At 44.4% G+C, this 15,417-nt stretch overlaps 1 long non-coding RNA gene across 1 annotated transcript in view; it reads left to right on the top strand.

Annotated features, from left to right (window-relative positions):
• Positions 1–1,677, top strand: part of LOC147034464 (uncharacterized) — a 28,568-nt gene extending 26,891 nt beyond the window's left edge. The window contains exon 3 of the long non-coding RNA XR_015058844.1: positions 869–1,677. This is a non-coding gene — a long non-coding RNA (uncharacterized LOC147034464). The remainder of the gene's footprint in view (positions 1–868) is intronic.
• The last annotated feature ends 13,740 nt before the right edge of the window (positions 1,678–15,417 follow it).

Raw genomic sequence — 15,417 nt, 5'->3', positions numbered from 1 at the left:
ATGATCTTCGTAACTCAAGAAAATGAACTATATTTTATGTTCTTAATACAGAAGAATAAGCCTGCTGTTAGCTTCACGGTTAAGGTGGCTGGCTTAAAATCTTAGGGTCTTGAGTTTGAGCTCCTGTTGTGCCGATAAATAACACCAGGTGGGTTGACTCAGCCTGTCATTCTTTCGAGGTTGGCAAATGTGTACCAGCTTCTTGAAAACAGGGGGAACTGCATCAGCAACACAGCTGTGCTCCCAGCGATTATGCAACCAGCAGCCTCAGGCTGCATATGAAATAATAATAACTCAAGAAAATGAACTTTATTTTATGTTCGTAATAACTCGTTTATTCATGAAAATAGATATCACAACAACAACCCACAAACATGTTAAGGGTACATTTTGGATGAATTATAAAGTTTAAGTCACTAACCCTATTTTCCTCATTACCCCCTAAATTTGTGGATTTGTGGTTCACTGTGATTTTCAAGAACGTAACCCCCACAGACAGTAAGGCCCGACTGCATATACATGAACACTGCACGGGTTTTGTGTTCTATGGACTCTAAAGTTCATTATCCATGGCATTTCAATGGAACGCATCAGTGTCAGAAAAACTTGGCCAAAGTCACCATCATGACTCTTCAATGAAACACCATTCTCCAGTTTAGAAATGTTCAGGCAATACAATCATCAGGCATTTATTTTGAACTATAATTAGCAATGCATACTTGAAGTATGAGTAACACAAACTTATTACCGACGGTGTACTAGTTCCTGAAAGAAATAATGGAAATGCAAGTGAATAATATTTTAACAAATTTAAGATCGCATTGTACGAGTCATGTTTGACAGATGGCTGGTCTGTGTCCCTGTGCAGCAACGGGAATTCGACATGTCGGACATGCCTGGTGATGAAATCATCTCAGTCGAGCTTCCAGTACCTCTCGCCTCTCAGGAACAGGACCAAGACCAAGCAGTAAATCTTTTAAAGATAGTAGATAGAGATGTGGGCATTTTTGTGCAGTTGTTGCGTGGCATACGAGATCGCTTGTATCACAGCCACGAACCACTCCATAAAATTATCTTGATAGTTCTCAGGCAGCTTCAAGGACTACGACTATTGGCAAGAAGGAGGAAAGAAATGCTTCAATCAGCTGGCAGGGTTAGGGGAAGAGCCGGGGGAAGTATCAAAGTGAATGCGAGAAGAAGTAGAGGGCAACTGAAAAATCTTAAAAACAGGTGCTCAATTGCTGAGATGAATGAATTTGACTTCCGTCAACAAGCCTGCAAAATCCTGCAAAAACTTGTGGAGTACTTAGAGGCATTGCATGAAGTTTTGTTAAAACCCATTTGAGTTTAACACAGCTCTGTTACTTGCAACAAGAATCCTTTGAAGGTTTGATTGTTTTTGAGCATCAGAAGCACCAACATAAGAACCTGAAATAATAATATTATGGTTGCTTAACATCTGTATGCTGAGTAGGATTTTGAATTCACAGTCAATTTTCTGAATTCTGTGGAATCTAAAGCTCTCAACAATTGGTCTGTCTGTCTCTGTCTCTGTCTCTGTCTCTGTCTCTGTCTCTGTCTCTGTCTCTGTCTCTGTCTCTGTCTCTGTCTCTGTCTCTGTCTCTGTCTCTCTCTCTCTCTCTTTCCAGCTCTCTCTCTCTCTCTCTCTTTCCAGCTCTCTCTCTCTCTCTCTTTCCAGCTCTCTCTCTCTCTCTCTTTCCATCTCTCTCTCTCTCTCTCTCTCTCTTTCCATCTCTCTCTCTCTCTCTCTCTCTCTCTCTCTCTCTCTTTCCATCTCTCTCTCTCTCTCTCTCTCTCTCTCTCTCTCTCTCTCTCTCTCTCTCTCTCTCTCTCTCTCTCTCTCTCTCTCTCTCAGAACGAGACCAAAGTAAAACATTTGTTGGTGTCACATTGCAGACAAGTCAGTGGCCTCTCGCTCAGCAATATAAGGAACTTCAATGCAGAAGGAGGCCATTAGGCCCACCAACCCCGTGCAATCATGTCAATATCTTCGTACTCACACATACTCACTATTTCCAGATACCTATGCAATCCTAATCCCACTCTCAAAAAGCCCTTTCTCCCCATTAATCTCATGTCGTGCCCTCCTTTGTCCTGTCAGTGTCCATTCTGCTGAAATAGTATTCTGCACTTGTTTTGCCAATACCCTTCATTATCTTAAACATCCACACCAGATCCCAACACAATTGTCTCCTTTCTAATGTAAAAAGTTCCGTCTCTTTCAGATGCTTCCTATAGTTTAGTCATTTATTTACCGTGTGCAATGCGAAAAGTGGGGATAAGAAATTGGTTCACTTTGTCTGAAGACATCAGTCTGTGATCAAGGGACTACTAAATTTCAATTGAATGTTATATTTTGAACAATGGAGAACACAAATCTGCAGTTTCGCAGTACTTTGGTTCTGCAATTGGCAAAATGATTGGAATCTCGTCCTGATCGTACACGCACGCACAGGATGGAGTAACGTAATTTTTTTTAGTCTGTCTGTTTGGCAGTCAAACAAAATTGAAAATCATTCCAAACAGGAAATTTACTGTTTTTAGAGACGTCAAGTTGGACACAAACAACAGGCATGGACAACCAATTTAACGTGTTAAATAAGGTGGCGTAAAAGACGCTGCATAAACTGTAAAAGTTCTGAATAAATATTTGTTTGTTTTTTCTACAGCCTTTAAAACATTTATTTTATTTCAATGTAATAATATACTTGAACACTGGAGAACACAAATCGCTTTCTTGGCACTTCCATAAACCTCCAACTTTGCAGTACTTGGACAAAATATTATGCCATCTCAACCAATCAAATTTTATGCTCACGCTGTTAGCGTTGGGGAATATCGAGATTCAGACAAAATTGCGACTTGTAGCGAATATATGTGCTCAAAAACACAAAGCAAGAGTTTAAAAGACTCTTCCCATGTGCTTTATCTCAAGACTGCATGGGGTAAGGTGTCTGAAGAACTCTCGTTGTTTTTGAGCTTATCTGGAATTTACATTCCAGATAAGGTATCGTCATTGCGCACTGTCCGTCCGTCTCTTTTTCGACTTCTCCAGCCAAACCGCTGGACCGATCCACCCGAAATTTTGCAGCAACGTTCCTCTCCTGATTGGTAACAGGAATTGCAAAAGCTCATTCCAGTCACATGACTTTAAGTAGGTCAAAATGTCAGACTCAGTAAATTTCTTCAACAATCTTCTTCTCCAGACCCACCAGTCAGAATGCTACCATATTTGGATTACAGCATTAGGACAGGTTCCTGACGTCAAATTGTGGAGGCCATGCTGATCACATGACCGGAAGTTTGTCAAAATGGCAGTCCCACAAATTCCTTTCAAAATCTTCTTCTCCTGATCCACCAGTCAGAATGCAACCAAATTTTGGTTACAACATTAGGCCCGGGTAGGGATATTAAATTGCCGAAGTAATTCTGATCACTTGACCAGAAGTGTCACAATGGCTTGCTTGGTCAATTTTTGGGAAAAATGTGTAAATTCCTTCAAAAATCTTCTTCTCCAGACCCACCAATGACAATGCTACCAAATATGGGTTACAACATTAGGATAGGGTCCTGATGTTAAATTGTGGAGGCCATGCTGATCACGTGGCCGGAAGTGTGTCAAAATGGCGGTCGTGCAAATTCCTTCCAAAGTCTTCTTCTCCAGACCCACATGTCAGAATGCCAACAAATTTGGGTTGAAACATTATAGGAGGGAAGGGATGCTAATTATATTGTGGAAGTCATGCGGATCACGTGACTGGAAGTGTGTTAAAATGGCCGACTTCGTCAAATTTTGGGAAAATCACATTAATCCCTTTTAAAATCTTCTTCTCCAGACCCACCCATCAGTATGCTACCAAATTTGGGTTACAACATTAGGAGAGGGTCTTGATGTTAATTTGCAGAGGTCATGCCGATCACATGACCAGAAGTGTGTGAAAATGGCAGACTTCGTAAAATTTTTGGAAAATCTTGTAAATTCCTTAAAAAAAAAATCTTCCTCTCCAGTCCTACCAGTCAGAATTCTACCAAATTTGGGTTACAACATTAGGCTAGGGCCCAGATATCTCCACCATTAGCGAAACCAAGGCATACTCGATAAACTACTGCATCACATGATTATTGTGTGGCAATTGGCAACTCAAGGGTGGGCTGTTATGATGTTTGTTTCTTCCCCTCCACTGCCAAACTCTGGAACTCTTTACTTTCTCATGTCTTCCCAAACACTTATGACCTTCCCCTTTTCAAAAAGCAGATTTTTTTTTTACTTTCTTAAAAACTCTTAGACCATTCTCTCTTTCCTTACTTTTCTATTCATGCAGTTCTTTTATTTAAGGCTTGACCTCGATGAGGACTATTCAGTCCGTCCGTGCCTGTAGCCTTCAACATTTAAAAAAAAAAAACATAAGCTACAGGTTTAGTGGTCCTATTTATTTTGTATACAAAGTCGAGGCTTGTGGAGGAGCGAGAATATAAAATGGATCAGGATGTAACAGAACCAATGGAACAGTACAAAGAAAGGGAGGGACACCAACAGCAGGGAAGAAGGACAAAATAGAGGGAGACTTGGACAAATGAGAAATATGTGGTCGAGGAGGATGCACAGGGTGAACAAGATGGATACAGAAGCAAACTGTCAGGAAGGAAAAACTGGAAACTTGGAAAGAGTTGTGCTTGAGGAGGATTAATGGGGACAGAAAAGATCAAGGTTTTTGGATGGGGGGGGGGGTGATATGAGATGGTGGTGAACAGATGTCTTGAAGAGCTACAGGAAGAATGAGATTGAAAAGAATGTATAAGTTGGTTCAACAGGTAGGGAAAAAAAAAAACAGAACGAATGAGTGGAGGTTAGCAGAAAGCATGGGTTTATTAACTAATTGGTGGTTTAGTTTGGCCTGGAATAAATTTTGTTTCTCTACACTGTACCATCACTCTGGCAACTATGTCCTTCCTCAGATGTGGTGAACAAATCTGTACACAGTATTCCAGATGAAGCCGTACTAAATTTGTGAACAGTTAACACTATCTGTTTTGATTTATAATTTATCCCTTTACAAATACAACCTTAAATGGCTGCCTGGAACTGTAAAGTCTGCTAACTCCCCCTCCCCTCCCACCCCCACCCCCACACCTGAATCTATTACCACCCCTCGATCCTTCTCCTGAGTGACATGTTCCAAGACTGCCCCTTGCATTATATCAACTTTATTTTTGTTATTCTTACCCAACCCCAGCACCTTACATGTCTTTATGTTGAACTGCATCTGACAATCTATTAAAGTATCTACACTTTTCTGAATCTGAAATTATTCAAATGCTTCCTTATCCATTCCTTAATTAACGTTTCCAGCACGTTCCCTACAACTGAAGTCAAGCTGACAGGTCTCTAGTTCCCAAATTCTTCCCTGGAGCCTTTCTTAAATGACGATGTTGCATTTGCTGCTCTCCAATCCACTAGAACCTGTGCTGACTTGAACGAGTTGTTAAAGATATCCGCTAACACCACACTTATCTGCTCTGCTATCTCCAGCAATAGTGGAGGAACTAGGAATTAAAGAAATAGCTCGGAAAAGTAAAGGATGATAAATCTCTGGGCCTAGATAATATGCAGCCAAGAGTATTGTATTGAATGCATACCATCCGGCCTTGGAGTTTTATCAACTTTTACTTTTCCTCATTATTTTTAAACTTGGATCTCCTCAAAATGCCACTGTTAACCCCTGAGATAGATACACTCCACTAATGGAAGTTCCCCTGACTGTGCATGTGTAAATGTGTAACATTTAACAGACAGACAAATAACAGACAGAGTAACATAACAGAGAAATCCGTGATATTACAATGGAAATCTCCAATATATTTGGTTCAGACTGCATTACTCTTTGTCAACGCTTCACTTTTCTAAGTGCAAATAAGAGCTCATGCCTTTTAACATTCAATTTCAGCTTAATCAGATTTTTGTTTTTGGCTGTACTTTTGCTCAACTCTCTATTTTCAACCCTTATTCTTATCCTCCTTACTAAGGATGCAGTCAACAGTTTGAGTTGTGACCCTCGTGAGGTTGTGCAAGGCTGCTGCTTTTATACCGCCATACATCTCGTAGCAATGTATGATTGGTCCATTTATTATCCATTCGGGTCACAGCAGTTCATTTAGGTCAAGTTGAGATGTCTCATTGCATGGAGGCAAAAAATGATTGGTTCACTGAAACGAATGTTTGATGAACATGTTTGATTTTTTTTTAATGTTTTTAGTTCTCATGTATGAATTTATTCTTCCTGTTGGGAAGACTGGACGAATAAATTTAATTTATTGTTTCATTCTTTCATTTCTCCATAAAAATGTTTCCTTCCAAAAACTTGGGCCTTGAAAATGCATTTCAAGATGTTTTAACAACACTACAACCCCCCCGCCCCCGCCCCCAAGAAACATAAAACATATCTTTGACCATTCAATTTGGCCTGAGATCTCAGAATGGCAAGAAATGGGAATGGTGCAAATATGTCACAAACTTCATTACAGGATGGGGTTTGTATGATCAATCAGTTGCCAAAGCAGGGAGGACATATTTAAATGGGGGAGGGGGCAGGGGCATTATAACTTCTTCAACAATTTTCTAAAACTGCAAATGCGCCCCCTCCCCCCACCCCTCAACTTTGCTATGTTACACCCACCCTACTTTCTTTATAAAAGGCAAGGCAAGAATCCATGCATCAAGTTGATTCCATTTACAGCATCACATGAGGGCAAAGTTTGAAGAAAAATGTAAACCTACAGCAATTGCAAATAACATTAGTCTGGTTATTTAAACCTACTGCAAATACAAATAACATTCATCTGGTTATTTAAACCTACAGCAAATGCAAATAACATTTTTCTGGTTATTTAAACCTTTCAACAAATGCAAATAACATTAGTCTGGTTATTTAAACTTACAGCAAATACAAATAATATTAGTCTGGTTATTTAAACTTACAGCAAATACAAATAATATTAGTCTGGTTATTTAAACTTTAAGCAAACGGAAATAATATTAGTCTGGTTATTTAAACTTACAGAAAATGCAAATAACATTCGTCCAGGAATTTAAATCTGCAGCAAATGCAAATAGCATTAGCCTGGTTATTTAAACTTTCAGCATATGCAAATAACATTAGTCTGGTTAAAATAAACATTACAGCAAATATAAACAAGAAAAATAGCAATCAGAGATTGCAGACCCTCACCAGAATTTGTTTTTTGTGGTGTTTGTGTGCTGGAGTGTTATGTAATTAATGAGACATAATTAGAATGGCCACTGTATAACTGCTGGCAGTGATGACCGGGTACGAAGACGTCCCGCTTTGATCGGACATCTGACCCTGACCAATGACGTTTTTCATTATTGAATTGAATTTAGAGTGGGATTAGGTCAGGTCAGGTATGGGAGGGAGCATGTGCCAGAACAGCGCGTCGCTGCGTCCACTTTCCGCCGGTACTCCAGGGGCCTCCGTCTGGCCATCCCCCAGGCAGATGCCAGGCCCATCCCCATCTCCTTGAGATGATGGTCAACCTGTTGCAACCATGAGGCACGTGGTCGACCCACTGGCCTCCTCCACTCACGAGACTCCCTCGCTGAGAGAATCTGGTGAGCAGGATCAGTGTCAGGAAAACGAGCCACATGTCCATACAGCCGCAACTGATGCTCACGGACTATGCAGGTAACAAATCTCATCCGAGTCTCTCTCAGCAACCGCTCGTTGGACACAACATCTGACCAGCGATAGCCAAGGATTCTCCGAAGAGACCTGGTACCAAAGGAATTAAGTCTCCGTCTCAGATCCTTGGTCAGAGTCCAAGTCTCGCACCCATAGAGCAAGACTGGAAGTACCAAGGACCTGAAGACTCGGACTTTCGTCCTCCCGCACAGGTATCGGCAGCGCCACACCCCATGATCCAGTGAATCCATGACTCCCCAGGCCCGACCCAGACATCTATTGACCTCTGACTCGCAGTCAGCAGAGACATGAATATCACTGCCAAGGTAAGTGAATCTCTCCACGACCTCAACATCCTCACCACAAACAGACACAGACAGGACAGCAGCATCCAAGATGTCACCGAAAGCCTGGATCTTAGTTTTGACCCAAGAAACCCGTAATCCCAACGGCTGCGACTCCTCATTCAGCACCTCGAGGGCCCCCAAGAGGATGTCTAAAGTCTCCGCAAAGATGACTGCATCATCTGCAAAATCAAGGTCCGAGATCTTGACATTCCCAAACGATGCACCGCAACTTGATCTCTCCGACATCCTCCCTAAAATCTAGTCCATACAAGTGCTGAAAAGTGTGGGGGCAAGTACACTTCCCTGACGAACTCCAGTAACAACTGGAAATAAGTCAGAGATGGTACCACCACACTTCACAGCACTCTCAGTACCAGAGTAGAGTTCAGACATCAGATCGATCAGTTTTGGTGGCACCCCACGAAGACCAAGAATCCTCCAGAGGACATCCCGATTCACTGAATTGAACGCTTTACAGAGATCAACATAGGCTGCACGCAGCCCCTGCCGAAACTCTCGTCTGCGTTCAATGAGGACACGAAGTGCAAGGATACGGTCAATCGTTGACCTCTTTGGTGTAAAGCCTGACTGCCCTGGACGCTGGTGCTCAAGCAGATGGTGGCGAACCCTATCAAGAATTATCCGAGCAAAGACCTTGCCCGGCACTGAGAGCAGCGTCACCCCTCGGTAGTTGTTGCAGTCTTGGCGATCACCCTTCCCTTTCCAGAGAGGGACAACAAGGCCCCTCTTCCAGTCAGTTGGGATGATGCCTGTGTTCCAGGCAGAGCACAAAACTGCATGCAACGACACGAGTGCAGCATTTCCACCAGCCTTGAGAAGTTCAGCATGGATGCCACAGATCCCTGGAGCTTTGCCCCGTTTCAACTGGTTCACCGCAGCCCGTGTTTCCACAAGCGAAGGTGGACCACAGTTGATTCGAGGGTCAGCAACAGGGATTGTAACACCCTTGACGTCCAACTCGACAGCTGGGGGATCAGCCTGGTACAACCGCTCAAAGTAACCGGCCCAGCGGGCCTTCACTTCAGACTCCTCTGTCAAGAGCCTACCACTCTCTGCTCGAACTGCAGTGCTCCGAGGGATGGGCTTGGATGAACGTAATGCGCGAATTCCCCTGTAAGCGGGACGAGAATCACCTGTCCACAGGTGATGCTCTACCCCTCACAGATTCCTCGCACATAGGCCTCCTTGTCCACCCTCAGTGCACGTACAGTTTTACGCCTCAGCTCCCTGAACAGCTCAGCTCTGCCATTCAGCCTGGCCCTGCGACTCTGGTCAATGGTATCCAGTGTCCCTTGAGAGACAAAATTCTTCTTTGCCCTGCGGTGAGCTCCAAGGCATCCACCGGCAACATCAAGGACGGTGGTCTTGAAGGCGCTCCACAACTCTTCAGGACCCCCCAAAGCACGCAGACCCCCCCAAGTGTCCACTCAGCCTGTTCGCAAACTCCTCAGCTACTCCCTCATCCCTGAGCTTGGCAACATCCAGCCTAGGCTGGGATGGTACCATTCTCCAGGATTTAAGGTGCAGCTTTAGAGTTGCTACAACAAGCCTGTGGTCAGTATTGAGGAACTGAGCACTCCGGTAGACCCTGCAGTTCTGGATTTCCAAAATCCTCAATTTTCAGCCGATTGACGAGAAATTTGAAGCGGATTTATAATTCAGGTCACCGATTTCAAATAGCCAATTATTTGAGGTCAACATCGACCAAAAGGTCAACATAGACCAAAGGTGAACCATTAAGGTGAGATTTCTTTCTAAAATCCTCAATTTTCATCCGATTGACGTAATTTGAAGAGGATTTATATTTCAGGTCACTGAATTCAACCACCAATTATTTTTGAGATCAAATTTGTTTTATGGATTTTGAAAGTATCGTGCTCTGCATGACGTCGTCTTCTTGTTATCTTGCCAAAACGAAGTTTTTGCAAGATATGTTAGTCAGCTTGTATGTTATTTTATTTTATTTTATTTTTTTGTCTGTAATCACGTAGAAAAAAATTCTGCAGAGCACAGTTATCATTGGAAATTTTTGTAACTTCGCATATCAGAGGCATGTAGAGGTCCCTTTCAGCGCACAAAATTTTGAAGGTCAAGGTCAAAGGTCAAGGTCACTTTGTCGCAAATCGGGGGAGTCAACGAAACCCTTATTTTTTGAGTAATTTTGATCGGATCGTCTTCAAACTTCATGGGAATATACTTCATGGTCTGGCGCTCAGCTGATTAATTTTTGGTGGTGATTTGCCTTGACCTTCATACGTTTTTTTTTTGTCTGTAATCACGTATAAATCACTCTGCAGAGCACAGTTATCAGTGGAAATTTTTGTAACTTCGCATATCAGAGGCCTATAGAGGTCCCTTTCAGTGCATAAAATTTTGAAGGTCAAGGTCAAAGGTCAAGGTCACTTTGTGGCAAATCAGGGGAGTCGACAAAACCCTTAGTTTTTGAGTAATTTTAATCGAATCGTCTCCAAACTTTATGGGAATGTAGTATATGGTCTGGCGCTCAGCTGATTAATTTTTGGTGGTGATTGGCCTTGACCTTCATGGTTAACGCCTAAGGTCAAACATATTTGACCCCAAGGTCAAATTTTCAAGTTTTGGGAACCATATCGTGTAGCACCTCAAATTGAACACCTCGATGAGTGCTTTCTAGATATGTCAAGCTTGAGACATTATGACATCATTTGGTGACGTTATGAGGCAAACACATATTTTTCATGGTTACTCTGTAGAACGATTCTCATCGGAATCTCTCGTAGGCAGATATTCCTCAAGGAGTCGCTCCTGGTGGATAGCAGCTCTGTTGACCTCAGTGTGACCTTAAAGAAGTCACACGTGGTCACCTTTTGGCAAGATATGGGTCACCCTGTGGGTGACATTGGTTTATTTGTTTGTTTGTCTGTTTGTTTGTTTTTTGTGGACAAAATTTTGTGGACAGGTTTGGTGTGTGACGACGATGACGAACTGTTTCAATTTTGTTGACGATCCGAATCCGCTGCTAGAATTTTTAAACGATTCTTCACCAATGAGAGATAGGGCCAAAACGATATTTAGCATGATATCTCAAAGAGCTGTGGATGGATTCAGACAAACTTGGTGGATAGGTTGGGTGTGTGGCACAGACTAATTGATTCGATTTTGGTGAAGATCCGAATCCAGATCTGGATACAATAATTATTTAATTTTGAAAGTGATTCTTCACCATTGAGAGATAGGGCCAAAAACGATATAGTACTGTATAGCACGATATTTCAAAAAGTTATTGGGTTAGATATATTCTTGTGGATCAGGCATTGTGTATCTGAGGTATGCACTCTATCGAATGCCCTTCTCGTTTGTTCTTGAAACGTCAGGCTTTGAAATAAAGAATAAGAATTTGAATTATGTTATTGCTCAGTGTGCTTCTTTCTTTTTTTCCAACATGAATGCTGAGCTGCAAATATTTTGACATGTACGTCTACAATACGGGCGCCGAGCTTCACCAAGTGCACCATTGGGAACGATTTGCTCTTCGGGGTGCAACCACCATCCAACAATTCACCTTTCTCCACGAATGCTGGTGGCATGACCTCCGCCCTTCAAGCATACGTTACAAACCACCAGTCAATTCTGACTTTGCAAAGGACGTCGCTTGACGCTTCAGCAGACAGATGCTTCACGCTCTGATTCAAGACGCACATACCAGGCAGTCCCGTTACGAGGCAGAGACCATTTCAGCCAAGCATAACTACCTTGACGATCCTCAATAATGACCTCATCATGCAGATCGAAAATGCCATTGCAAAGACGTCTCAACTACACCATGAAGAGATAAGAACATGACTCTTGGTAAAACGAAATCAGTTACACACAAGATCAACAACAACAGAAGAACGATGATGTATTCATATGTTCATGTGTCTTGTATTCATGTATCAGGTCAACTGGAAGCGTGGTCATTGGGAGGCGGGAACATAGCTGGGCACGACGAAGCTGGGCTCACGGATAGTTCTGAGGTTTTTGTGTGTGGAGCACAATAAAAGATTGTTGGTGCATTCAAACTGCTTTCCCTGCCTGATACATTACATGGCGACGAAGATGGGATTCTGGTGAGCGCATGGAAAGTAAGCTGAACTATTGCAGTTAGCTGTTGGCTGACCAACACGTTATTACCCTGCATACGCGACTTGATCACCATGTCCCTCGGCCGTGTTGACGAGTTTTACCCGTGCGAAGCAAGTACATTGAGCGTCTCCAGTATTACTACCATGCTAACGGCATAGAGGATAGAAAAGCAATCCTGATGTCAGTATGCGGCAGCGAGACGTTTACTATTCTTAAGAATCTTGCCATGCCCAGGACCACGAAGATTTTAACACACGCTGAGCTTGTGGCAGCTATGAAGGAGCACTGCAAACCCACACCCTCAGTCATTATGAGTCGATTAAATCTTTGCATGTGTCACCAAACCTCGACACAGTCCATTTTGGCATTCATAGCTCACCTAAAACACCTTGCCCAGCATTGCCAGTTTGGTACTACATTCGACGACATGCTAAGGGACTTGCTCGTAGTAGGAATTGAGCAAGATTGAATTCACCAGCACCTACTTGCTGAACGGACTCCAACATTTTCCATTACGTAGGACATTGCTATTGCAATGGAGTGTGCAGACAAAAATGCTGCAGATATTGCTCGCTACATCGCTTACCAGCCTGGAGCAGACCTGTAATCTGTCACTCGCGTGGAACAACATCCAACCAGAAAATCTGATGCCAAAATGCCTGGAAACTGCTTGGTGGCTGGTGCTGGTAAATGCTGTTTCCGCTGCAACGGTGAGCATTCTCCCACTACATGCCGTTTCAAGAACTCCGCTTGTAACGACTGCCACAAGTTGAGGCATATCGCCTCTGCGTGCTTGTCTCGAAAACAGAGGGCAAGGAGAGAGAATGCAAAACCCACCTCCTTGACTCTGAGCATAACCAGGAAGACATGACTGATGGAGACAACCCGAACAGCCACAGTGTTCAGTCGTATGACCTTTTCCACACAAAGTCTGGCAGATGGTCTACTCCTCAACCGGTTATAGTAGATATAGACGGACCGTGGAAATGGACGTAGACACGTGTGCTGCCGTCTCACTCATGAATGAAGCAGTTTTCCGTAACCTGTGGGGGAATTCTGAACAACCCAGCCTCTGTGGTCCCCGATCCGACTCACTACATATAGTCAATATATATTGTTGTGGTTGACCAAATTCGCAAACCACCATTCAGGTCCCTTAGGTGAGATATCTCTGTAAGTATATGTGTAGTTAGGCCCAAACCCGTTGTTTAGAGGGAATAAATGTCATTCATGCGGGCTGCGACCCTTTTAGATAGCCGTTTTTCTTTTACTATCTTTATTTTGGACCAGCCGCCATTACTACCACCACCAACCACGTCTCAACAGCCATCACACAACAACCACCAACCACAACGCCGCTTCACAACAACAGCCACGACCTTTACCGTCACAACTCGCCACCATCGCATCACCACCATTCTTGCGCCACTTGTAGGCACCGATACTGGACTCGTGCAGGGCGCGCACCGAGCAGCGTGTTCAGAAACATCACAGACTTTCCGAAGAAAACGGATCAAAAACGACTCACGCCCACTTATGTACCGTCCTATCGGTGAGCGTGGGACGATTTGGCCCCGCCTCCAGGGCGTTGGAGCGTGGTCGCTATATGCAAATTCATGGATCAAAAAGCATTCACGCCCACTTTTCCTCGGTCCAATGGGGAGCCAGTTAGAGGTGAAGGGTCGGAGGTAAAGGGTCAAAGGTGAAGGGGCGAAGCCACGGGGCATATAAGGGGCCGCGTTCGTCAGTCGACGCAGTTGGGAGTTCGCGGAGCCAGTGAAGAGTTTGGACGAGTCAAGGGAGGAGACGGAGAGGGCGATCGGACGAAGCTGTGGAGAGGCGGCGGCGGCGAAGGCGGTTGAGGGGTGCTCGCGTCGGAGTCGGGGAGCTGCGGAGGGAGAGGCCGGCGGCGCGACCGAGGTCGTGGTGGAGACGCTCGTCGCGGGACCCGAGACAGGGAGATATCCTCCTTTCCCCCGAGCATCAACAACCCCCCTCCTGTTTCCCCCCCGCGCTGAGATAGTGTGACAAGGGGGCCCCTTTCCCACCCCCTACCAGACACTGTCCGCGAGGCCCGTGGAGTTGGGGCGCCACCGCCACTTTGCGTCTCATCATCAGACGGGTAGGCCCGACGCGGTCTCGGCCCCAGGCCCGCCTCATCCTTGAGGGTGGTCCTTTTCTTTTGCTTTGGGTATATGTGTTGTCGGTGCCGTCTGTGAAGTAAAATTGTATAAGTGTTGCCGTGTGCTCGGTAGTCGGATAGCTCTGCATTGTCTTCTTCTTTTATATTTGCTTTTTGTGTAATATTGTGTGTTTCTTCTCCTTTTACATTTGATTTTGGTGTATAATTGTATATGTGTGCTTTCCGTGTGCCATCGCGAAATAAATGTGAATTATGTTGAACTGTTTTCCCGTTTCGCTTCGTCTTTTCTTTCATTGAATCTCCATCTTACTTCACGTAAAGGGTTGGTAGTGGGCTGAATACGCCCGATAATTAATCGAACCGTCCAGTTTGACGATAACACCGCTCGGTTATCCCGATAGTATGGAACGGGTCGCTTAAAGTGGCCCGTGTCCGAAGTCGACCTGCGGCGAGGTGCGATCGCCCGGTCTACCCTCCGTGTGGGTACTTAGGTAGGTCGAATTTGGCGAGCAACCCTATCCCACGCGGGGGGCCGATTGGCACGATCGTGGTGAGGCCGAAAGGTCCACCCGTGACTAGTTCCCGGCGTTAGTCCGAGAGGGTCACGACTGGATTGTCCGTCCGGTGGGCGACGTGCCGCGATTCGAGTTACGTGGCCGTTCGCACGCTGGCGGGCGCGAATCCGCAACAATATATTCAATACAATAGTCACTACAATACAAGCCTGCGGGTCATGTGATGTCACAGTAACCTACGGCAACAACCCTCACCAATTACAACTCTTGGTTGTCCCCGGGGATGGACCCACACTTCTTAGAAGAAGCTGGCTCGATGTTTTCAAACTCAATTGGGAACACATCCATCGACTGCAGGCTTCCAAGCCACCAACCGTACTACAGCACCTCCTCGCGAGATACCCGGACGTCTTCAAGGATGAACTTGGGACATTGAAGGGTTTCACTGCCAAGCTCAATGTTGAGAAAGATGTGAAGCCAATTTTCTGCAAAGCACGCCCAGTTCCTCTCGCATTGCAAGAGAAAGTTGTTGCAGACTTAGCCACACTGCAAAAGTTAGGTATCATTGA

Source organism: Eptatretus burgeri, chromosome 1 (genome assembly GCF_056783735.1).
Source record: "Eptatretus burgeri isolate ZD-2024b chromosome 1, Ebu_testis_v1, whole genome shotgun sequence".
Taxonomy (NCBI): domain Eukaryota; kingdom Metazoa; phylum Chordata; class Myxini; order Myxiniformes; family Myxinidae; genus Eptatretus; species Eptatretus burgeri.
Note: the sequence above shows the minus strand (reverse complement) of the source record. Positions and strands in the feature narration are given on the sequence as shown.